The sequence below is a fragment of the Xyrauchen texanus genome, chromosome 38 (genome assembly GCF_025860055.1).
Source record: "Xyrauchen texanus isolate HMW12.3.18 chromosome 38, RBS_HiC_50CHRs, whole genome shotgun sequence".
NCBI lineage: Eukaryota > Metazoa > Chordata > Actinopteri > Cypriniformes > Catostomidae > Xyrauchen > Xyrauchen texanus.
Genome location: NC_068313.1, coordinates 28,157,987 through 28,180,882, shown reverse-complemented (window position 1 = coordinate 28,180,882; position 22,896 = coordinate 28,157,987). Strand labels below are relative to the sequence as shown.

General features: G+C 40.6%; 1 pseudogene; it reads left to right on the top strand.

Annotated features, from left to right (window-relative positions):
* Positions 1-22,896, top strand: part of LOC127631927 (FRAS1-related extracellular matrix protein 2-like) — a 121,240-nt pseudogene that overhangs the window by 82,652 nt on the left and 15,692 nt on the right.

The window sequence follows — 22,896 nt, the reverse complement described above, 5'->3', positions numbered from 1 at the left end:
TCAGGAACGCTTGGGAGCCTTCCGGGTCCTAGAGGGGGTTCGTGAGACAGGGGGCGTGCGCCGCCTGCGGGCCCGGGTTGAGGCAGAGCAGGAGCTGGTTTCTTCGCAGGGGGACGCCCTCGGCGGGCAGACGGGGCAGGGCCCGTAGCGGCAGGTGTGCGGCGGGGCATGATGTGAGAGATGGCCTCCGCCTGCTTCTTCACCGCGGAGGACTGTTGGGCGAAGTCCTCGACGGTGTCGCCGAAAAGGCCAATCTGGGTGACAGGTGCGTCTAGGAAGCGGTTCTTGTCGGCCTCACGCATCTCGACCAGATTGAGCCAGAGATGGCGTTCCTGGACCAATAGGGTGGCCATCGCCTGTCCGAGTGCCTGCGCTGTGGCCTTCGTCGCTCTCAGGGCGAGGTCGGTCGCTGAGCGCAGTTCCTGCAGCACATCAGGATCAGGTCCACCCCCGTGCATGTTTCTGAGTGCTTTGGCCTGGTGGACTTGCAGGAGGGCCATCGCATGCAGGGCGGAGGCAGCGCGTCCAGCCGCACTGTAGGCCTTCGCGTTGAGCAAGGATGTTGTCCTACAGGGCTTGGATGGGAGTACGGGGCGGCCACGCCAGGAGGTAGGGCTACCAACTGCCCTATCGACCTGGGGAATCGCCCCGTATCCGTGGCACTCTCCGCCGTCGAGGGTGGTGAGAGTGGAGCGGGTGGCACCTAGACGAGCGGAGAGCGGGGCTCTCCATGTAGACATCAGCTCGTCATGCACCTCCGGGAAAAACGGGACCGGGGGATGCATGGCCGCGAACGGCGCGCTGTCCCCAGGAACCAGTCATCCAACCGTGAAGGCTGTGGGGAGGATGGAGGGTTCCAATCCAACTCCACGCTCACGGCGGCCCGGGAAAGCATGTCAGACATCTGAGCGTCGGCCTCAGCCTGGGCCTGCTGGCCCGAAGGCGGCAGTCCAGGGGAGTCCTCGGCATCAGACGTCACACTCTCCGATGCAGCGGCAAGCTCATCTGCTTCGGGCTCGGGAGGATAGACAGCCGGGCCGTGAGGCGAGCCGCTATTGCCGCGAGCGTAGACGGGGACCAGCGAGCGTGTCGGGGAACGGGAGGTTCGCGGGGGGCTATCGCCCCCAGCACCAACCGCATCATCCTCAATCCCGTGGGAAGGAGCAATGCGGGTTGCAGCTAGGGTGGCTTGCTCTCTGTTGAAAGCAAGCCGCGACCGCAACGTGGTCATGGTCATGTTTCACAAACGCCGCCTCGGTGTGATCGCGGCCCAAACACACGAGACAGCGCCTGTGGCCGTCTGAAGCGGAGAGCACTCTACCGCATCCAGGAACAACACAGGGGCGAAGGGCATCCTGAAAAGGACGTTCAACGCCGCTGTGTTTTGCTCTTTTAGAGAAATTCACTCTTTTAAGGGAAATAACTCTTTTAATACACAGTATGTGTGTGTGTGTCTGCGCTGTCGAAGCACTCAGGGGCAACAATGCACGCCGTGCAATGCGAAGGAGAAAGCCGCTGTTGTGCGCCGTCAAGATCCAACAGCATGCAGATCGTCAGAGGAAACAGGAACGTTAGTGGTGTGTAACTCGCAGCAAACTGCAGACAGACCATCGGCTCCGAAGAAATTTTCTGAATGAACTCCCGTATTTGCGCTGCTTAAATACCCATATGTCCGGGGGCAGGACATGCAAATACTGGCTGCCAACTCTCATTGGCCTTTTTTCATAGATCAGAGGTGGATATCGGCGCTCAAGAGAGACCCCTAGTGTCGCTTCTCCGACACAACGTGGAGAGAGCGACAGAAGGGGAACACTTTAGTTGTATTTCCTTAGAGGGTTGCTCAACCATATGTTGTGTCAATATTCCCTGAAGATGAAGCCTCATACGGGATGAAGGGGATTCATTTATTTTAAATGGTGACCGTGAACTTGGCAAAAGTTATGAGCCCACGTATACACAAGAGTTTAACGCACAATATTATTAACTTTCATGCTGCCTCTGATGGTTTCACTGATAGAATTCATGTCATTGTTTTTGCCACCTGCGGTGAGAAACGTTATCTTTTCTACTACAAACAGACTATAGTTGAGGATTACTTATCATGAAACTTGGAGAGCGTTCGAAGTCTGTCAATTTACTAGAGAATTTTGAGCCGTTTCACTGAAATTGTGAAAGATCAGTCACACATTTACAATACACTGCACACTGAAGCTTAAGTTACAGACATATTTTTAAAGTTTACTGTATCTGAGGACAGAAATGTCAAGTTTTGACAGAACTTCAGTACCTTGTCTGAAACATCACTGAATCCACCTAGACCAGTGAAGCTCCCCATAGAATGCTGATTTTTTTATTTGTATTTTTTTTAAACCTTTTCCTCTTGAAAATCATTATAAAGAAATTTTTATATTTAGTTTGAATTGTAATTGTGGAATCAATTTTAATTTTGCGACGTTTTTTTGCTTTAGAATCGACTGTGTACATCCCTTCAGCTACACACTCTATTGAAGAAGATATTGGGGAACTTCTGATTCCTGTGCATAGGTCTGGAGATGTCAGTCAGGAATTCATGGTTGTCTGCTTCACACAACAAGGTACATTTTCAGCTTACCTTCCAGTCAGGTCCCAGAATTGACTTTTGCCTCCTGAATGTGCAGTTTAGTTTGCTTAATGCAAGGGATGTTCCACAAATGTTGCCACACAGAGTTCTGCAGGAAATGAAAAAAGCTTTTGGCATCCTATAGATAAACTGATGGTAATTTTTCAGGGGTAAAAGTTGTAAGAAGACGTATTGATTCAAGGGTCAAACTATAATTTGTAAAGTTCGACTTAAAGTATGTATTTTGTTTTAGTTCTTAAAACAAATTACGGGATACTGCCGTTTTACTTACTCGTATATGGTGTTTGACGAATTTCTGGACCCTGCTTACCGATATTGCTATTAGAACTTGATAATGACATATATAACCACTCAGTTCCACTGATTACAGCTATCTTTTGGAGCTGTGTCTGGTGTTTTGGAAAGTGGGGGCTTGTCTAATTCAATGGCTATGTCTGGTGGAAGTTCTAGAATGGCTAGCATCACTTACAGCACCTTTAATTAAATGTTTGCTCTTTAGGTTGGCATTTATCTCTGATTAAAAGTGTGAGATTGAAATTGGAGCTAATCTCATAGTTAAATGTCACTCAAAACTTCCTCTAATCTTCAATTTATTCTTATCACACATTATCCATGCAGGTACAGCCAAGGGCACGGCCCCCACCACGGTGCTCTCCTTTTCTGACTACATTTCCCGACCAGAGGAACACCACAGCATGCTGCGTTTCGATAAGGGCGAGTCCGAGAAGCTGTGCCGCGTGGTTATCATCGATGACTCGCTCTATGAGCCAGAGGAAAGCTTTAATGTCACACTCAGCATGCCCGTGGGTGGCCGACTTGGTCTGGTGTTTCCCACTACCAGAGTCACAATTCTTCCTGATGCAGATGATGGTGAGATGTCTCTTTGTGTATTACAAAATTCAATGGGACTATATTGATTAAAGGTAATGTGTGTAATTGTTTTTTTTAAAACACTTCGGCTATAAATAAGGCGTTCATAGTTTGATTTCCCTGAAAAGTGTAAACAGTCTGTCTCTGTGGTGCTATTAAAACATTGCTGTTTGCTTGAGCACATCATCCAGCCTGACACAGCAACATTAGCTCAACCAATGGTGTGAGTTTGGGGAGGGGCTATATATTTACCTCAATATTATGCAGTTTGGTGATTCTAGTAGTACAGAAATGACACATTTCACCTCTTAATTACATGTTATGAGGGGCATAGCCAGAACTTTTTTCAAAGGTGGCCAGGTAAGACCCAGTGATTTCATTGGGGTGGCAAACAAAAAAAACAAAAAATAAAAATCCCAGCCTACTTCAAATCGACAGAAAATGACTTAATGTGTCTAACCGTGACCATGTATAGCCTGCGTGGAAATGCCCTCACACACAAGGTATCTTAAGGCACACACATTTAGACCCTGTTTACACCTGGTATTAAGATGCGTCTTTGGGTGCTCCGATGTAGTCAGATGAGACACGTCACCGTTTACACCTGGTTATTTAAATGCATCACCTTTGACCATTTGTGATCAGATTTCAAGGGGAGAGACTCCATGAAGACATACATCAATGTGGTGATGTGGGCATGACCGAGAGACACAGTGCACACAAAAATTGGATTTACTATTAAAACATTTCAAAATATTGATTAGGTTCTCTATAGATTTTTTGGCTAGCTGTCTTATAAAAAAAACTATTCTTTTCAAACTTTGGGGCACTTGCAGTCAGAGAGAAGGTTGAAAACATTTTCTTGTCAGGTGCTTCCATCAGAGGTTGCAGTAAAGGAAAGCTGTCAGAGGCTTTGTTTTAACACCGTCCCATTGCGACCTGGATCAGAAATATAGAGAGGAAAGATTACACTGAATGTTTAATCCTGATTCATGGGATTTATTGAATGCCTGCCTTGAGCAAACTCTGATTTTTGTGGAGAGAGAGAGAGTGTGATTGTCACATTGTCAACGTCTTCTTAAACTGTGGTTGCGACTTAAATTGTGTGGTTTCAGAAATAGTTATAGCACAGCTGCACTAGCTGAAGACCTGCTAGATCGGCATGATTTGCTCGACTGCGATTTTGTCTCTAGCTCTTGGTTAATTCCTTCTGTTTGTTTCTCCATGTTGATTTGCACAATGTTTTGTTTTTATCCTGACCTTCTGAGTATTCAACCTTTTTACTATTCTGTCCTGGCAATTGTGTTCTTTACAAAGCTCTGACAGATAATTCACAAGAATGAAGCTTTGTAAGACGTCTTTCTTTGTACTGATGCAATGCACACTTTAATGCACTCCACTTCACTATATCTTTTCTTGTAAAACTGAAAGAAACATAAAAAAATACAAATGACAGAGTAATTCACAAACTTGGATATTTTCACATTCACGTGCATTCATGTTCACATTTGAATAACTGAACAAACTACCCGTCATTAATTTCTTTGATTTGCATTTAACAATATGCATTTGCATAAAGAAAAGATTACATAACCTTCTCAGAAATGCTACACATTAGCTAGTCCAAACTTTCTTGACAGACCATCGATCAATTAACATTTCACTAAATGTTCAGCTTTCAAATAAACTTGTACATAAGAGCGCTACACTTGTTTATGCACAACAATTATAACTTACGGTCATATCTACTCCAAGAATTGGACCGTTGAACATGATGACGTGCACTTCCTGTTTCAGTTCTATAAACGGGTGCAGTAATATTTTTCACCCCTAGATGTCACAGTTGAACCACATACTGAAATGAAAGGACAGCTTGACAAAAATGACATACGATTAAGCTCTATACAGAACAAACACCAATATTTTAAAATTGGCTATGGTGTTTGAGCTCCCTGTTTTGTGAAATTGATCTCTCTAAAAATGGGTGCACACCTTCCTTCAAGACAGCAATCATCTCTACCATTCACCGTCAATACACACAAGTCAGCAGATGGAATCTTCACTGCAGCGAGAAGACTCTCCACTCCCCTGCAGTGCTCTGGCGAACATCTCTCCGCTTTGCCAATTGACGCTTCTCTGGTGAACGGACCTCAGCATACAGATTCTCCACAGCACATCAGCAGATGTAGAGAATCCTTTTAAAAGCATGTATTTGTGTGATATATTTGTGTGATATTATATAAATATATAATTTATATTTATAACTTAAGAGTCACTTACGTGTTTTGCGTCTTTTTCAAGATGACGTTCCGGAAGTGTTCCTTGTGCGAGAGACACATCCCGCCGTCAGACAAGCATGAGAGCTGCGTTTTCCCACGCAGAGTCAGCCCTCATGGAGACAGACTGTCCTCACTGTGAGTCAAGTCGCTCAGGAATCGCCCTTGTTCTGAGGAACGATTCAGCCTCTCGCGCCCTCCCAACTGCCTCTTCTGTGATACCCGAGGGTTCACACAAGTAGGCACAGCGGGGCCACGAGGTCAAGCAGGATCAATTTGAGGTGTCTCAGTTCCAATCTTGGAACTGAGACATTTAAATCGTGCACTTATAAAGTGCCTATTCAAAATGCTTACTCAGAAACAGATCTTATCACATGTAAGCCCACAAGATTGGTTTGCTTTGATAGATCTGAAAGATGCGTACCTTCATTTCCAAATTGTACGACATCACAGGATGTTTTTGTGATTCCTGTTCGAGGGAACAGCATATCAATTTAAAGTCCTGCCCTTCGGACAGTCTTTGGCTCCTCGCACTTTCACAAAGCGCATCGGTGCAGTTCTCGCCCTTTTGAGACTGAGAGGCGTATGCATCTTGAACTACCTTTCCAATTGGCTGTTACTGCCGCAATCAGAGGCTTTGTTATGCCAGCACAGACTTACTGCTTCAGCCACTCTACAGTGGAGAGCATTTCCACTGAAACTTGTTTCAGAAAGCATTGGGATTTGTGGTGGCGGCATCCATCCTGTTGCTGTATAGCTGCTGTTGCTTTTTTATCGACTGAAGTCTATAAACATTTTAAACACCGACGGACATGGGCAGATTTTTGCCCATGACGATTTTGTGCTGCATGTAAACTCCTTTACTAGCATTCGTACTGGCTTATCTAAAGTAAGGAAGTGCTGTGTGCATGACTGTTGATGTTTTAATGCCAAACTCAGAATAATCAGACTATTTCAAGTCTCATGTAAATGCGGTTCTATCGGGAAGACACGCAGGCTTGAGTGAGGTTTAAGATGCCATTTATTTGATGATAGTAAAACAGAAAAGTAATGTCTCTCTCTTTGGCATAGGCCCCATCTGGCGGTCCAAGGGAGTTGTACTCGGAACCATCATATCCTACTGGAGATAGGAGGCAGGGGCGAGGAGCCTATCCCCATGCGGTACGGGGCACAACTGGTGGTGGTGGGGTGGTGGAGGTTGCCGTGTTAGCACACTGAAACAGCAATGTGATAGATTGTGAGCAGACTTATGAAGCAATGGCTTACACGCGATTGGCTAGTAAGCCATTACCCAGCTAATGATGTGATGTACAGCTGCTAGTCTTCTCGCTAGAACTACGCTGCGCTTCCATTTCTTTCGCGTTGTCAAATGTTTTGAACAAGATGATTTCTGAGTTATCAGCATAATGGTATGCATAGAAACGCACTCACTGATAGCATTGTTTATTTGCACATGCTGTCTGCAATGTTTTAAAACCCAATTCACTAATGGAATTATGCAAGTTAGATAACAGCACAAACACGGACAAACTTTTTTTCTGAACGCAATTTCCATGGCACAATTTCTAATCTTGCCAATCAGTTGTGAGTGCACTTTGCAGCAACACACCACAGCCGCAATTCTGGTATATGAGTCAGCTCTTTAAAATGGTGACTAAACTGCATGTCTGGATATATGTGTGGTTGCATTTCTCCATCAATTTATTATCAGTTAATGAATTAAGGTGTGGTCACACTAGAATTGGCACTCTATTCTCTCCCATTCAAACGCATCAGAATGCGGGAGACTGAAAAAATACAAGCTGGTGTGTATTATACCATATCAACCCTTGCAGGATCTTTTCGCAATAATTTCGCAACTCAAAACCAAGTGTGACCACGAATTCACTCCTGCCATGATCAATAGAAACTCTACTCAAACTCTGCTCATCTCTTTTTATTAAAATAAAATTTTCCAACTGTTTTCATTAGCGTTTCTAGCAGACTGTTAATTGTGGCAAGCATTTATTTTGATAATAAAACGCAATCTTTAATAAGCCTAATTTAAGTAGAAAGGAGCCATGTTTGCTCTGAAAAAAAATGATAATGACTTAATTTAAATACTCATGGCGGAGCACCATTTTCTGTAAGTTGGATTGTGGGTGGTTTGTGAATAGGATGCATGGTTTTCCACTGAAATGCTGCATGCAAAATTAGGTCAAATGTTTAGTGAATTTGCCCCATTTAAAACTTGAATTTGCATTTTTTCAGTCTGTCTCCACAGTATGTGACATTCTGCCACTCTCCCTGGGCTCATGCCAAGTGTTAGTCTTTGAAATTGTTACATTTGCTTGCTTTATTTTTTCATCAGGAGGTTTAATTATGCAGAGTTTAAATGGGTGAGGGAGCTCTGTCTTAAAGATTCCATGAAATTAAAATGAATGTTTTAAGGATTTTATGTGCTGTATATTATCTTTAAGACCATCTATAGTCTAGTCTTAAAAGTTTAAGACAAAATTTACCTTTTTTTTTCACATGGAGGTCATGATCATCCTGTTTGGGTTTTATTTTGCAATTAATGATTGGCTAGCTTTAAATTATCTTTACATTATCCACTACATATTACATAGATTGCCCTGATAAGCAGTTTGTTTTGGGTAATTTACAAAAAAGGTTGTCTGAGATGATAAAAATGCTGTAAAATGTATTATATGTTTCCATGTTGTTGTTTTTTTTATTTTATTTTTTAAAGCTATTTATAGCATTTTCTGCAACACATTTAACAACCTGTGACTTTAAAAATGTAATTTGGTGTAACCATCAAGTAACAGGTATTGAAATGTCCTTGTTTATTGAATACAATGTGTACACAACCTAATCACAAAGTAAACAATTCTATTTCCAGGGTTATGCTATAAAACCCGCACAAAATGTGCCTTTTCGCAAAATATCTGTGTGGGTTTTTTTTTTATTTCACGCAAAGTAGTGATGGTTTATAGGAGTCCTCTTTGTTTTATATTTTGTTTTTTATCACATGACAAAAAAATGTTAGCCTTGTTTGTTACTCCACATGACATGGATTTGGTGGACAAAAGTTATTCAAATATTCATATTTTAAAACAAAATCATTATATAAAAAATCTGCAAAAAAATAAATGTCCTCTAAATTTCAACTGCTTTTATTTTCAGCAAACTTAACATGTGTAAATCTTTGTATGATCATAAAAAGATTCAACAACTAAGACATAAACTGAACAAGTGTCACGAACCCCGCTCCTCTGCCCCATCCCCGCTTCGTCGCACACACACACTCCCTCGACCTCACTCCCTCGCTCCGCCCCCTCAAGCTTTTCACGCTCTTTTTGCTCGCTCGAGCCCTCACGCCCACTTTGCTCCTACTCGCTCACATGCTCGTAGGCATTCTCCCTTCCTCGAGTCCCTCACGCGTTTCCAATCCCCCAGAACATTATGACCACCTGCACTCGCGTCATCTGCACTCCTGCACATTAGTTTCACCTGCACTCGTCTCATCACCTGTCATGGTTTACACCTGCACTCGCCCCTATATATATCACTACCCTTTCGTCTCACGGTTGTTGGTTATTGTATTTAGTTTCCCGTGTCTTTGCCCCCGCTAGTCTCGTCTAGTTTTGATTCCCTCTTGAACTCCTCTTGATTACCCCCTTAGCTTGCCAGCTCCTCGTTCCCCTAGTACCCCTGACTACTCCCTTTGTAAGTTTACCCGCCTCTCGATCCTGTTTACCCCGGCTTTGACCCTCGCTGCCCTCGACTACTCTCCCGGATTTTCCCCCTTTACTCTCTTTGATTCCCCGGCTTTTGACCCTACGCTACCCTGACCATTCTCCCTCTGGATTTTCCGTGCTGTACTTTTGTTTGCCTGCAAATAAACGCAGTTTTGATATACATTGTGACTGTCTCATCTTGTGTGTGTGTGTGTGTGCGGGTTACACACAGACATGTGGTTAACATAAATGGGGGGGTCAAACTAATCAGTCAGTATCTGATGTGGCCACCAGCTGCATTAAGGACTGCTGGGCAACTCCTCATGGACTGCACCAGATTTGCCAGTTCTTGCTGTGAGATGTTACCGCACTCTTTCATCAAGGCACTTATAAATTCCCGGATATTTCTGGGGGGAATGGCCTTTGCCCTCATCCCTCCAATCCAACAGGTCCCAGACGTGCTCAATGGGATTGAGATCTGGGTTCTTTGCTGGCCATGGCAGAACACTGACATTCCTATCTTGCAGGAAATCACGCACAGAACAAACAGTATGGCTGGGGGCATTGTCATGCTGGAGGGTCATGTCAGGATGAGCCTGCAGGAAGGGTATCACAAGAGGGAGGAGTATTTCTTCCTTGTAACGCACAGCGTTAACGCATAAACGCAAGTCCGACCATCACCCCTGGTGAGACAAAACTGTGACTTGTCAGTGAAGAGCACTTTTTGCCAGTCCTGTCTGGTCCAGTGAAGGTGGGTTTGTTCCCATAGGCAACGTTGTTGCAGGTGATGTCTGGTAAGGACCTGCCTTAAACAGGCCTACAAGCCCTCAGTCCAGCCTCTCTCAGCCTATGGTGGACAGTCTGAGCACTGATGGAGGGATTGTGCATTCCTGGTGTAACTCGGGCAGTTGTTGTTGCCATCCTCTACCTGTCCCGCAGGTGTGATATTCGTATCTACCGATCCTGTGCAGGTGTTGTTACACGTGGTTTGCCACTGCGAGGATGATCTGCAGTCCTCATTCCTCCATGCAGCATGCTTAAGGCACGTTCACGCAGATGAGCAGAGACCCTGGGCATCTTTCTTTTGGTGTTTTTCAGAGTCAGTAGAAAGGTCTCTTTACTGTCCTAAGTTGGTATAACTGTGACCTTATTTGCCTACCATCATTGAACAAGTATGGACATAATTGTTTAAACCCTTTACAATAAAGATCTGTAAAGTTATTTGGATTTTCACAAAATTATCTTTAAACTACAGTGTCCTGAAAAAGGGATGTAGTGTGTGTGTGTGTGTGTGTGTGTGTGTGTGTGTGTGTGTGTGTGTGTGTGTGTGTGTGTATATATATATATATATATATATATATATATATATATATATATATATATATATATATATATATATATATATACACACATATATATATATATATATATACTGTGCATCCGGAAATTATTCACAGCGCTTCACTTTTTTCCACATTTTGTTTTGTTACAGCCTTATTCCAAAATGGATTAAATTCATTATTTTCCTCAAAATTCTACAAACAACACCCCATAATGACAACGTGAAAGAAGTTTGTTTGAAATCTTTGCAAATTTATTAAAAATTAAAAAATTAAATTTCACAGCCTTTGCCATACACTCACAATTCAGCTCAGGTGCATCCTGTTTCCACTGATCATACTTGATGTTTCTACAACTTGATTGGAGTCTACCTGTGGTAAATTCAGTTGATTGAACATGATTTGGAAAGGCACACACCTGTCTATATAAGGTCCGACAGTTAACAGTGCATGTCAGAGCACAAACCAAGCCATGAAGTCCAAGGAATTGTCTTTAGACCTCAAAGACAGGATTGTATCAAGGCACAGATCTGGGGAAGGGTACAGAAAAAGTTCTGGATCATTGAAGGTCCCAATGAGCACAGTGGCCTCCATCATCCATAAATGGAAGAAGTTTGGAACCACCAGGACTCTTCCTAAAGCTGGCCGCCTGGCCAAACTGAACGATCTGGGGAGAAGGGCCTTAGTCAGGGAGGTGACTCTGACAGAGCTCCAGCGTTTCTCTGTGGAGAGAGGAGAACCTTCCAGAAGAACAACCATCTCTGCAGCACTCCACCAATCTGGCCTGTATGGTAGAGTGGCCAGACGGAAGCCACTCCTCAGTAAAAGGCACATGACAGCCTGTCTGGAGTTTGCCAAAAGGCACCTGAAGGACTCTCAGACCATGTGAAACAAAATTCTCTTCTCTGATGAAACAACAGAAATTTGGCCTGAATGGCAAGCGTCATGTCTGGAGGAAATCAGGCACCGCTCATCACCTGGCCAATACCATTCCTACAGCGAAGCATGTTGGTGGCAGCATCATGCTGTGGGGTTTTTTTTTCAGCGGCAGGAACTGGGAGACTAGTCAGGATCGAGGGAAAGATGAATGCAGCAAAGTACAGAGGCATCCTTGATGAAAACCTGCTCCAGAGCGCTCTGGACCTCAGACTAGGGCGAAGGTTCATCTTCCAACAGGACAACGACCCTAAGCACACAGTCAAGATAATAAAGGAGTGGCTACGCGACAACTCCGTGAATGTCCTTGAGTGGCCCAGCCAGAGCCCAGACTTGAACCCGATTGAACATCTCTGGAGAGATCTGAAAATGGCTGTGCACCAACGCTCCCCATCTAACCTGATGGAGCTTGAGAGGTCCTGCAAAGAAGAATGGGAGAAACTGCCCAAAAATAGGTGTGTCACACTTGTAGCATCATACTCAAAAAGACTTCTTTCACGTTGTCATTATGGGGTATTGTTTTGTAGAATTTTGAGGAAACTAATGAATTTAATCCATTTTGGAAAATTAAGCTTTCTGAAGCAATAGGGCTGTCATTACAAACATATTGAAATTGGTTTTGTACTCAAAGCTTCTGTACAAGGTTCAATTTACTGCCGTCTGGTGGTCACAATATGAAGTACAACTGTCAATAAAATGTATTATCAACCCTATTATGTTGTTTTCATCCTTTTCTTTACTAAAGTGTTTATAAATAAATATGTAATAACCAACTGATCACGTTTTTTCCCAAAATGATTGAGGCTGTGATACAGTGCTTCAGTGCAATGATTCAATGACACAAATTTCAGCTGCCACCAGGCCTTGATTAATGAGATATGTGACACGCTTCTCTGACATTGCAATACTCAATGACCTCTCTGGAATTATTCTGCAGTTAAGTTGTGATCACAAGAAAACAACTCCTGTTATGTCCAGATCTCGAGAACATTAAGTAGTGATCACAAGAAAACAAGACATGATAAACCATGTACAAAACGGGCTTCCATAGTTCTGGAAAAACAAACCAAAATGTTGTATTTAACCTAATAAAATGTTTTCTAGAAAGAGAATGTCCCTTCCCCCTAATACCACCTATTCTGACTAGCAATAGCAAGTAGCAAATCATGGTTTACATGATTGTTATCACATGGTGTCATCAACTTATTGTAACCCTTTATGTGTCCCACCCCAACTTATTTCATTGGAAATATGTCAAAACTGGAAATAAAACTGTGCTTGTAAATCAGTTTTATGTGCTACATATTTAATGTCTCTTGGGTCTTTTCTTGTGAAAGCGTTGTTGGCTTGTCTTACTTGAAGAGCTCATTTTGGCCAAAGTGGTCAAACGTGCAGCAGAGTAAAGCACCAGTGAAGAGTGAGTGTTCGACTTATGTGTACTGGCCAGATCATTCAAGGTTTGAAAATATAATGTGCATTAGTGTACCTTACTGTAGAACCCTTTAATAAAAGATAGTCCTCCATAGTTCCAGATTAGCCCAACTGGCATGATGCCACTCTGGTAACCTTATACACTCATTGAAGTGCCAGTAGTTTGGGTTTGTGTTGATTAGGACTCAATGGTTTGTCATGGGCTGTGATGCTTTGAAGCTCACAGTTTGTACCTTTTACAAACTAACCTTACTTGATTGTCAGAGCGTCGAGACATACACTCTAAAATGCACCACAATCAAGTAGCCCCAAGCAAAGCCAAAGCAATCAGTTTGTTTTACCTTCCAGTCTAAGCTCTGCTATCACCCACTGAACTTTATGTCTCTGCAGAGACAGGAAATGGCACTGTCAAGGCACATCATGCAATTAAATTGAATGTGTCTCCAATACATAGATAAAGCAGGAGATAATTGCCTCTCTCTTTTCCTTAAGTGAGCTCTTTATAGTGTAATTTTCAGCACATGAACAATTGAGTCTTATTTTTGGCCTTGGACAGAACGCTCTTGGCACAGCCTGAAGACATATTAGCCTGTGTGCGGTTTTACACAACTTGCATCAATGTAACATACTTTTTTATTGCAAGGGAAGCATGCTGACATTTGGCATTTTTGTTATATTTAGCATTTGATCATGAATGCAGGTTGTTAATTTAATAGTTTGTGCACATTAAGCAGGAAAAAGGAAATGTGTTTGGTTGTCTTGTTTTGTTGTTTTCTGTGATTTGTATCAAAATCACCTACGATATTTCCCACTCCTAAAAAAGAGCTAAAAGGGATAGTTTACCCAAAAATGAAAATTTCCTCATTTACTCACACTCATGCTCCCAAGATTTGTATGACTTGTATTATTCTGCAGAAAGCAAACAAATAATTGAATATAATATCTCAGCTCTGTAGGTCCATTAAATACAAGTGAATGGTGGAGCTCCAAAAAGGAACTAAAGTCAGCATAAAGGTAATCTATAAGACTTCAGTGGTTTAATCAATGTCTTTTGAATTGCCATTGCAGTCTCTAGGCACGATCATGATTTAAAGCTCAATTACACTTTCTAGTGCTTGATGCATGCACAGAGCGCTAGATGGTGCTATAGGAAGTGTAATCAAGCTTGAAATCATGATTGCCAAGGAGGATGCTGCCAAGTTGTACAGTGAAAAAGGAGTTACATTTTGGTCTGTTCGTAACCCAAAACCAACTGGATCTCTTCAGAAGACATTGATTTAACCACTGGAGTTGACTTGCTGACTTGATCTGCTTTTTGGAGCTTCTGGACATCATTCACTTGCATTGTATTGACCTACAGAACTGAAATACTCAGAAACAAAATGTTGTTTGTGTTCTGCAGAAAAATGAAAGTCATACACATCTTATGTGGCATGAGGGTAAGTAAATGATGAGAGAATATTTTTGGTTGAACCAACCCTTTAATGGAACAATACGGACTGGGTTGCTCTAAAACTAAGGATTTGTTTATTATTGGTTAGTTTGAAAAAAGAAAATAATCTTGTGATGTTCCAAACTCATATTACTTTCTTATGTGTAACACAAAAGAAGATATACAATGAATGTGAATGGTGATTTACATTGCCAAGCCTGAACATTTACAATAAAGCACTGTAAAAGTATAATAAAAGTAGTTCATATGACATGTTTGCTATACTCCAAGTCTTCTGAAGCCATGTAATAGTTTTGTGTGAGAAACAGACCAGTGAATAATGACAGAATTCATTATACACTGAAAATATTTGTTCTCAATTTAACACTTGCATTCAATTCAAAACATTCAAATATGTCATGTGACAAGCTAAAATCAATGTTGTATGACATCATTGATACCAAACCTGGGACGATATGTCTTCAAGCATGGGTTTGTAACATCATGATGGTCACTCAAACACTTTTACAAAACCATTTGTCACACTTTATCTGTCAGTAAGAGTGATTTTCATTCCTATTTGAGTTTTCGTGGTTGCTAGGTTGCTTGGAAGAGCTTGAACCATTCCAAGATGGAGCCTCAAAAAGCTTAAATGCTGAAATTATTAGTTTTTTCATGGAAAAAAATGTGTAGTGTCAATAAAAGCAACACTAAGCACCTTGCATGGCCTCAGCAGTACATTCCATTTGTATGGTTTTTGTCATCAGTTTGGTGTTATTTTAAGGGGGGGATTGAACCTGTTCTTTATTACTACCTTGTGTAATTGCCTGCAAGACCACCATAACACACAAGAACAAAAATACTTGCCACTATTTATATTACCTGGGCTTAGTTATTCTTCCTACATGGATATATAGTAGCTTAAACTCCATCAACACCTTCAATGTTGCACCCCCATTTAGTTTCAGAAGATTACACTGTCTTCCAAGACAACACATTTGGATGCCAAGTGTGACGTTGACCCTTTCTCCAGCAGTAATGGTGTTAGTGAGCTATGAACAAGGACTTGACAGTGAATGGTGAATCTGGCAATGAAGGAATTCCAAGATGGGTGAAGTGTTAATTGCAGACAAAAAGGTCCAGACCAGCTTGTTTATCTCTGCATCCCCTGTACCCTCTTTCAAAGCTCCCTCAGGTGGCTCGATGTTTTCAAAGTCAAGGTCCTTTAAAGTTTTCTACAGCAAAATGAAAATTATGAATTTTGACAAATTAAAATTCATTTTTGTGATAATCAACATTATGCCACAAATGCTGTTGATTAAGCTTAACTTGTATTGAACTTGGAATATACACTTGATCAATCTGTGATAAAACTTCTTCCTCAGTGTGCCTCTCCTTGATTTTGTAACAGCACCAGTCTTCTATTTCGGTGAGATTGAATACCACGTGGATGAGAGTGATGGATATGTTGAAGTTCGGGTCTGGAGAACAGGAAGTGACCTCTCCAAAACTGGAACAGTCACAGTGCGGTCTCGAAAAACGGACCCTGTTTCAGCCGAAGGTATGTATCGGATAGGATTAGTTGATAGGTCAGCTTGTATTTCATGAAATCCACACCGTGAAACAATACTATGTTTCTACAGGCTTTTCAATACACACGTAACAATACACAGCAGCTATGCCCCCCTCTTATATGTGGTGTGACTGACTAGATGTAAACATAACCAGATCTGACATGATCTAGAAAATCTAGAAAAAAACATATTGTAGAAACAACCAGGACCCTCCTTGATCATTGTATCCTGTTAATGGGTTGGCCTTACACATATTGCTTCTTTACATGTGAGAATGTTTTTTCTCTGCTAGTCTCCCAGAACCAGACTTTTGATTACTTGCTGTAATCAAGGTTGAGAACCGACTAACTGCGATCAATCACAGTACATTTTTTACATGACGTTTTGGAGTGGGTAAATATGAAATCGATGAAACCACAATGATAGTCCAGCATACAACTAATTGGCAGCTCATTCAGGCAATGGAACAGCAATCTCTATGCTCTTAATTAGATATTAAATTAATTAATAAATGTGTGAGGTTATTTTATGATTAAAACAAGTGAAAAGGTCTGCACAAGACAAAACTGCAACAGGATGAGGTACACTTTTATTCTTGACACATTCTCTGATAAGGTCTTAAAGGAATAGTTCACCCAAATATTCTCATCATTTACTCACCATCATGCCATCCCAGATGTGTATGAGTTTCCTTCTTCTGCTGAGCACAAATGAAGATTTTTAGAATAATATTTCAGCTCTGTAGGTCCATTCAATTCAAGTGAATGGTGACCAAATTAGAAAAAAATAGCTTCAAAAAGCATCAAATTATTCCATATGACTCCAGTGGTTTAATCCATGTCCTCTGAAGTGATCAAATTGGTTTTATGTGAGAACAGATAAAAAGAATATAACTCCCTTTTTACTGTACATCTAGCCATTGCAGTCTCTAGACACACTCATGATTTTAAGCTCAGTTACACTTCCTAGTGCTTGATGCATGCGCAGAGTGCTAGATGGCACTGGGAAGAGTAATCAAGCATGAAATTATGATTGCCAAGGAGACTGCTGTCAAGATTTATATTGAAAAATGAGTACCATTTTGGTCTGTTCTCATCCGAAACCAATTGGATCCCTTTAGAAGACATTGGAGCTTCACATTTTTGGTTACCATTCACTTGCATTGAGCTGAGATATTCTTCTAAAAATCCTTGTTTTTGTTCAACAGAAGAAAAAAGTCACACATTTCTGGGATGGCATTGGGATGAGTAAATGATTTTTCATTTTTGGGTGAACTATCCCTTTAATGCCTTATGGTAAAAAAACATCACAGTTGAATGTGTGTTGTTTTGAGGATGTTTTTATTTTATTTATTTTTTTAATATATTTATTTTAAACAAGACATGGATACTGATTAGAAATAGGATTTTCTTTCAGTGTTTTTTGCTTTTGTACAAATTAATATTTCTGGAATATTTTAAGCACTGACCTCCTAACATTCTTTAAAACTTAAACACAGCTGGTGTGGACTACGTTGGTATCAGTAAGAATCTGGACTTTTCCTCGGGTATTAACATGCAGACATTGAAGGTCACAATCCTGGATGACCTGGGACAGCCTGTGCTGGAGGGGCCAGAGAAGTTTGAGCTGGTTCTCCGTATGCCAATGAATGGCATATTGGGAGAACCAGGAAAGGCCACTATCTACATCAATGACTCTGTCTCAGATTGTGAGTAGTCTTACAATAAACATCAATTTTCCATTGTAATATCTCAGGAAGGACCAAATGCAAAGTTTAGGGGTCTTGTGTCCCCCTAAGAGGGGTTATTTTCCCATTATGACCAGCTGACTATACATTATACCACTTATTACATGGCTACTTGCTAAAAATAAAGGACATAAAATAATAATTTGAGTTAAATAGTTTCATTTTGTCATAAGAAAGAGACTGCAGAGTAAGAGAAGAGACAATAAACTATCTTGTAAAAATCTATTACCTTGGAACAATGGTCAAGTATTCCAATCAGTCGTGTAGGAATAAATACTAAATAAAATAGATGATCCCTTCAACATAAGCTCAAACATATTATATAATTTAAGGCTTTTGTATACCGTATAAGACTCTTTTGTTTTTATCCCCAGTGCCCAAGGTGCAATTCCGATATCCAACATACACAGGTAACGAGAAGGATGGCCAGATATCTGCTATAGTGTACCGTAGTGGAGATCTGAGCTACAAGTCCAGCGTACGGTGCTACAGTCGCCAGGGCTCGGCCAAAGTCATGATGGACTTCAATGAGAGGCCAAACACAGACATCTCCACCATTGTCTTTTTACCAGGTGAATTTTGTAGGTATTGTTAAGAATATAGCTTAATTGTTTTCTGAATTTGTATTGACTGATTTAAGTTTCTGTAGCTCAACTGGTAGAGCTGTTAGCAACACCAAGGTCATTGGTTTGATTCCAAGGGAAGACACTTACTGATTAAAGGAATAGTCCATCTCCCAAAAATATTGTTATTTTATCATTAACATTAATCTCAGATGTGTATGACTTTTTTCTTCTGCAGAACACAAATTAAAATGTTTAGAAGAATATCTCAGCTTTCTTGGTCCTCATAATACTAGTGAATGGTGGCCAGAACTCTGAAGGTCCAAATATCACATAAAGGTATCATAAAAGTAATCCATACGACTCAAACCATACGGTTTAATCAATGACTTCTGAAGTGATCAAATTGGTTTTGGGTGAGAACTGACCAAAATACAACTTTCTGTACTTCTTGCCATTGCAGTCTCTAGGCACGGTCATGATTTCAAGCTTGATTACACTTTATAGCAGTGGCAAATTCTAAGGGCAAGCAAAGCCTTCTCTACTGGCCTAACATGCCAAATAAATACATATTTTTCATCCTTTCAGTCACTTTTTTGCCTAGGTATTTTTAATTATCACTCTTAATTAATCTACAAACAAATAGAGAAAAATGAATAGTTTATCCTGTCAGAATGTATTCCTTGATGCTTACAAGCAAAGTGTGACAACCCGAAGCAGCACATGAGTCTGAGCTCCACATTGTCAGGCCTTCAGAATCCCTCAACAGTGCAAATGAATGGGCAACTAAAGACATGCTGTCCGATTCATCAGCCAATCAGATTGATTTATTTGTTCTTGGTGGGTGTGATCTTTAGGATATGTCTCAGTAAAGGCCTTTTAGCTGGCCTTGAGTGACGCAATCATGCTTTAAGTGATGTACGTAATTCAAGAGCGAAAAGCATAAGATCAAGCTGTCTGACAAGACGGCTGTCATCACTGCTGGTATTGCTGTTGAGAAAAAGACCCTTATGGATTTAAAAACACGAGATGTTCTGCATGACGTGTGATTGCTTAATTTAATAAACAGGAAAGGAGGACTGATTTTCACTTCAAGTAAATTGGTAAGTACTTTTTGCATTGTTATAGCAACATCAGGAGTTTTCTAAGTGTAAATAGTGTCAGATCAAGTTTTGAAAAGTAGTGCTGCGTTCCATTCAACACGGAAAGTCATTTTTTACAACTTCCTACTAGGAAAAGTGCAATGAAATGCATCTTTAAGTCAAAATTACAACTTGTAGTCTCGTGCAGAAATTCTCAACAATATTAAAGAAATAAATAATTAAGAAAAATGACAGCAATGGTAAGAAACCTGCACCGAGTGAGCACAAAAGAATGAGTCAGAAAATGAGTGCTTTGGAGGAGATTAAGTAAATGCATGACTGATGTCACAGATCCGGGAGATAATTTTGTTATTTTCTTTGTAATGGAATTAGTTAGGTTGTTAGGTTAGTTAGGTTGCCATTGGGTATTAATAGTTAGCTGCGACATAATGTTTGATTCCCAAAGGCAAAGGGTGTCTTATTAATTGTGAGACTGTGTTTTCTTAATGGCATGAATCACACTGAAGGCCTAGAAATGCACGGTCTGCCACTGCTTTCTAGTGCTTAATGCATTCACAGAGAGCTAGATAGTGCTAAAGGAAGTGTAATCGAGCTTGAAATCATGATCACCAAGGAGACGGCTGTCAAGATTTATAGTGGAAAAACCAACTGGATCACTTCAGAAGACATTGATTAAACAACTAGTCATATGGATTACTTTTATGATGCCTTTATGTGATATTTGGACCTTCTGAGTTTTGGCGACCATTTACTTGTATTGTGGGGACCAAAAGAGCTGAAATATTCTTCTAAAATTCTTCATTTGTGTTCTGCAGAAGACACAGTCATACATATCTTGGATGGCATGAGGGTGAGTAAATGATGAGAGAATATCATCCTATCATCAACTATCCCTTTAAATGTATACAATGAATGCACTGTATAAATGTAAATTAATTTACCATTTCATTATGACTTCAATGAAAATGTGTCAACATGCATATTTAGTTTGTTTGTTTGTTTTCTGATGAATGTGTGTAGGAGAGGTGGAGAAGCCTTGTGTTCTCATCCTTGTGGATGACACTGAACATGAGGAAGATGAGGAGCTCAGACTTGTGCTGGGAAGCCCCAAGAGTGAGGCTTCATTCAGGGCATCTATAGGGGCTCAGAATGAGACAATCATCAAGATTAAGGATGATGCTGACAGTAAGACACTTTCCCAAATCCTGTAACTATTTATGCTCACTTTTAATTGCTGTTTTCTAACAGTGCCCCAGAAAGCACTTTTTTAATTTAACAGCAGAAGGATGAAGTTATATGGCTATATCATGGATGTGCCTAAATTAATTTAGTATGTTAATCAAAATGTATTATTCAGGCTCAAAAACGTCAAGATGTTAACTGTAAAATGACACCTCTCCTTTTCCATGATCTTCCTTCCCCAGAAGCAATTATCAGGTTTGGAGCAACCAAGTTCAGTGTCAGTGAACCCAGTGAGTCTGGACAACTGTCAGTGGTGAGGATCCCAGTGCAGAGGTTTGGAGACACATCTCAAGTATCTGTAGTTCGGGTTCACACCAAGGATGGCTCGGCTTCGTCTGGGGAAGATTACCACCCTATCTCAGAAGGCAAGATCTAATGCAATGCATCATTGGTGTTCACCCTTACATCTGTGTTGCTCCTTAATGGTTATTGACAAACCAAAAACAAACAAAAAGACAAGCCGTTACCATGTGCATATAAAAGTTAATTAAAGTAAATAAGGAAAATGACAGTTTCCCTTGTGCAGATATTGAGTTTAAAGAGGGAGAGACAGAGCACATTGTGGAGGTGGAAATTCTATTTGATGGTGTGCGAGAGATGAGAGAGGCCTTCACAGTCCATCTGAAACCTGATGAGAACATGGTAGCAGAGATCCAGGTACTATTTAAACATATGCTTGTCCTGGGGCAACTGAAACAAAGCATATGCCAACAAAAAAGTCCTTATTGGTCAATCAACACCATTTACATGCCATCCATGGTTCCAAATAAGATCTTTTGTGAACTTTTACTTTAGGTGACCAAAGCCATCATCTACATTGAGGAGACCAACAGTATGGCTGACGTGACCTTCCCCTCTGTGCCTGTGTTAGTGTCTCTGTTGCAGTATGATGATGCAGGCAGCAATAGAGACACTCAGCCAATCGCAGGATATCCTATAGTCTGTGTCACGGTAGGTGTTAATTTAGTTTAGAATTAACTTTTTTACATAGCACACAATTCAAATTTGTTTCTAAATTCTGAGAAATCAGTCAGCGATCAGTCAGTGGATGCAATACAAAGCAAATTTCCCATTGTTTACTATGTGGGGAAAGATTAACCAAAAATGCATGAACACAGACATAGAATAAGTGGAAAAAAACCTACTCTAAATCCGATCTGATAGTTTAAACTTTGCATTTCCAAAAATCCAGCTTAACTAATATTTCAAGCCGCATAAAAAATGTGGAAAGAGTTTTGAAAAAAAAACTATTTTAAAGGTGCACTATGCAAAAATGTTGCCTAATAAAGCCTGTAGACTGATTTTCATGTGACAGGAGCTGGTTGCTTTTGCTGGGAAAATCCAAAGGATGTGACGTTTATGCGTGCTCCCAAGAGCCTTGCTTCAGACAGTAATAGCTTCTCTTGCGCTATTCAACAGTGTCAGCAAATTGCAACACTAGGTAACGTTATCTTAGAGATGGAATCCAACAAACATTCGGCTCCCAGCACAACACCGACTCTACATAAACTCAGAGTAAGCCAAAAAAAAAAAAAAAAAAAAAATAAAAAAAAAAAAAAAAAAAAAAAAAAAAAATATATATATATATATATATATATATATATATATATATATATATATATATATATATATATATATATATATAACATTTATCTACTGAATCCCATCTGGCTAAGTGGAAACGTGATCGTGGTCGAGCGAAAACTAGAGTGAACATCGGCAGGGCATTTGATTCCTGGAGGGACCTTTGTTCGGTTTTGGGGATCAAAACCGACCCTGAATTGGCATTCTTTTATTGGACAGGCAAGCTTACATAACTGCAAAGAATGTGAAATATAGTGCCATAAGGATTGATCTGTGTAATTTTAGCTAACTTGATCTTGCCTGCACAGTAACTGTCATAAACATTTTGAATCTGTAATTATTCATCAAAATAAACTACAATAATACATTAAATGAATGTTAGACATTGTTCAAGATAATGCAAAAAGATCCATTCATTAGTGTAATGTAACTTGGTTATACAGAAAATATATACAT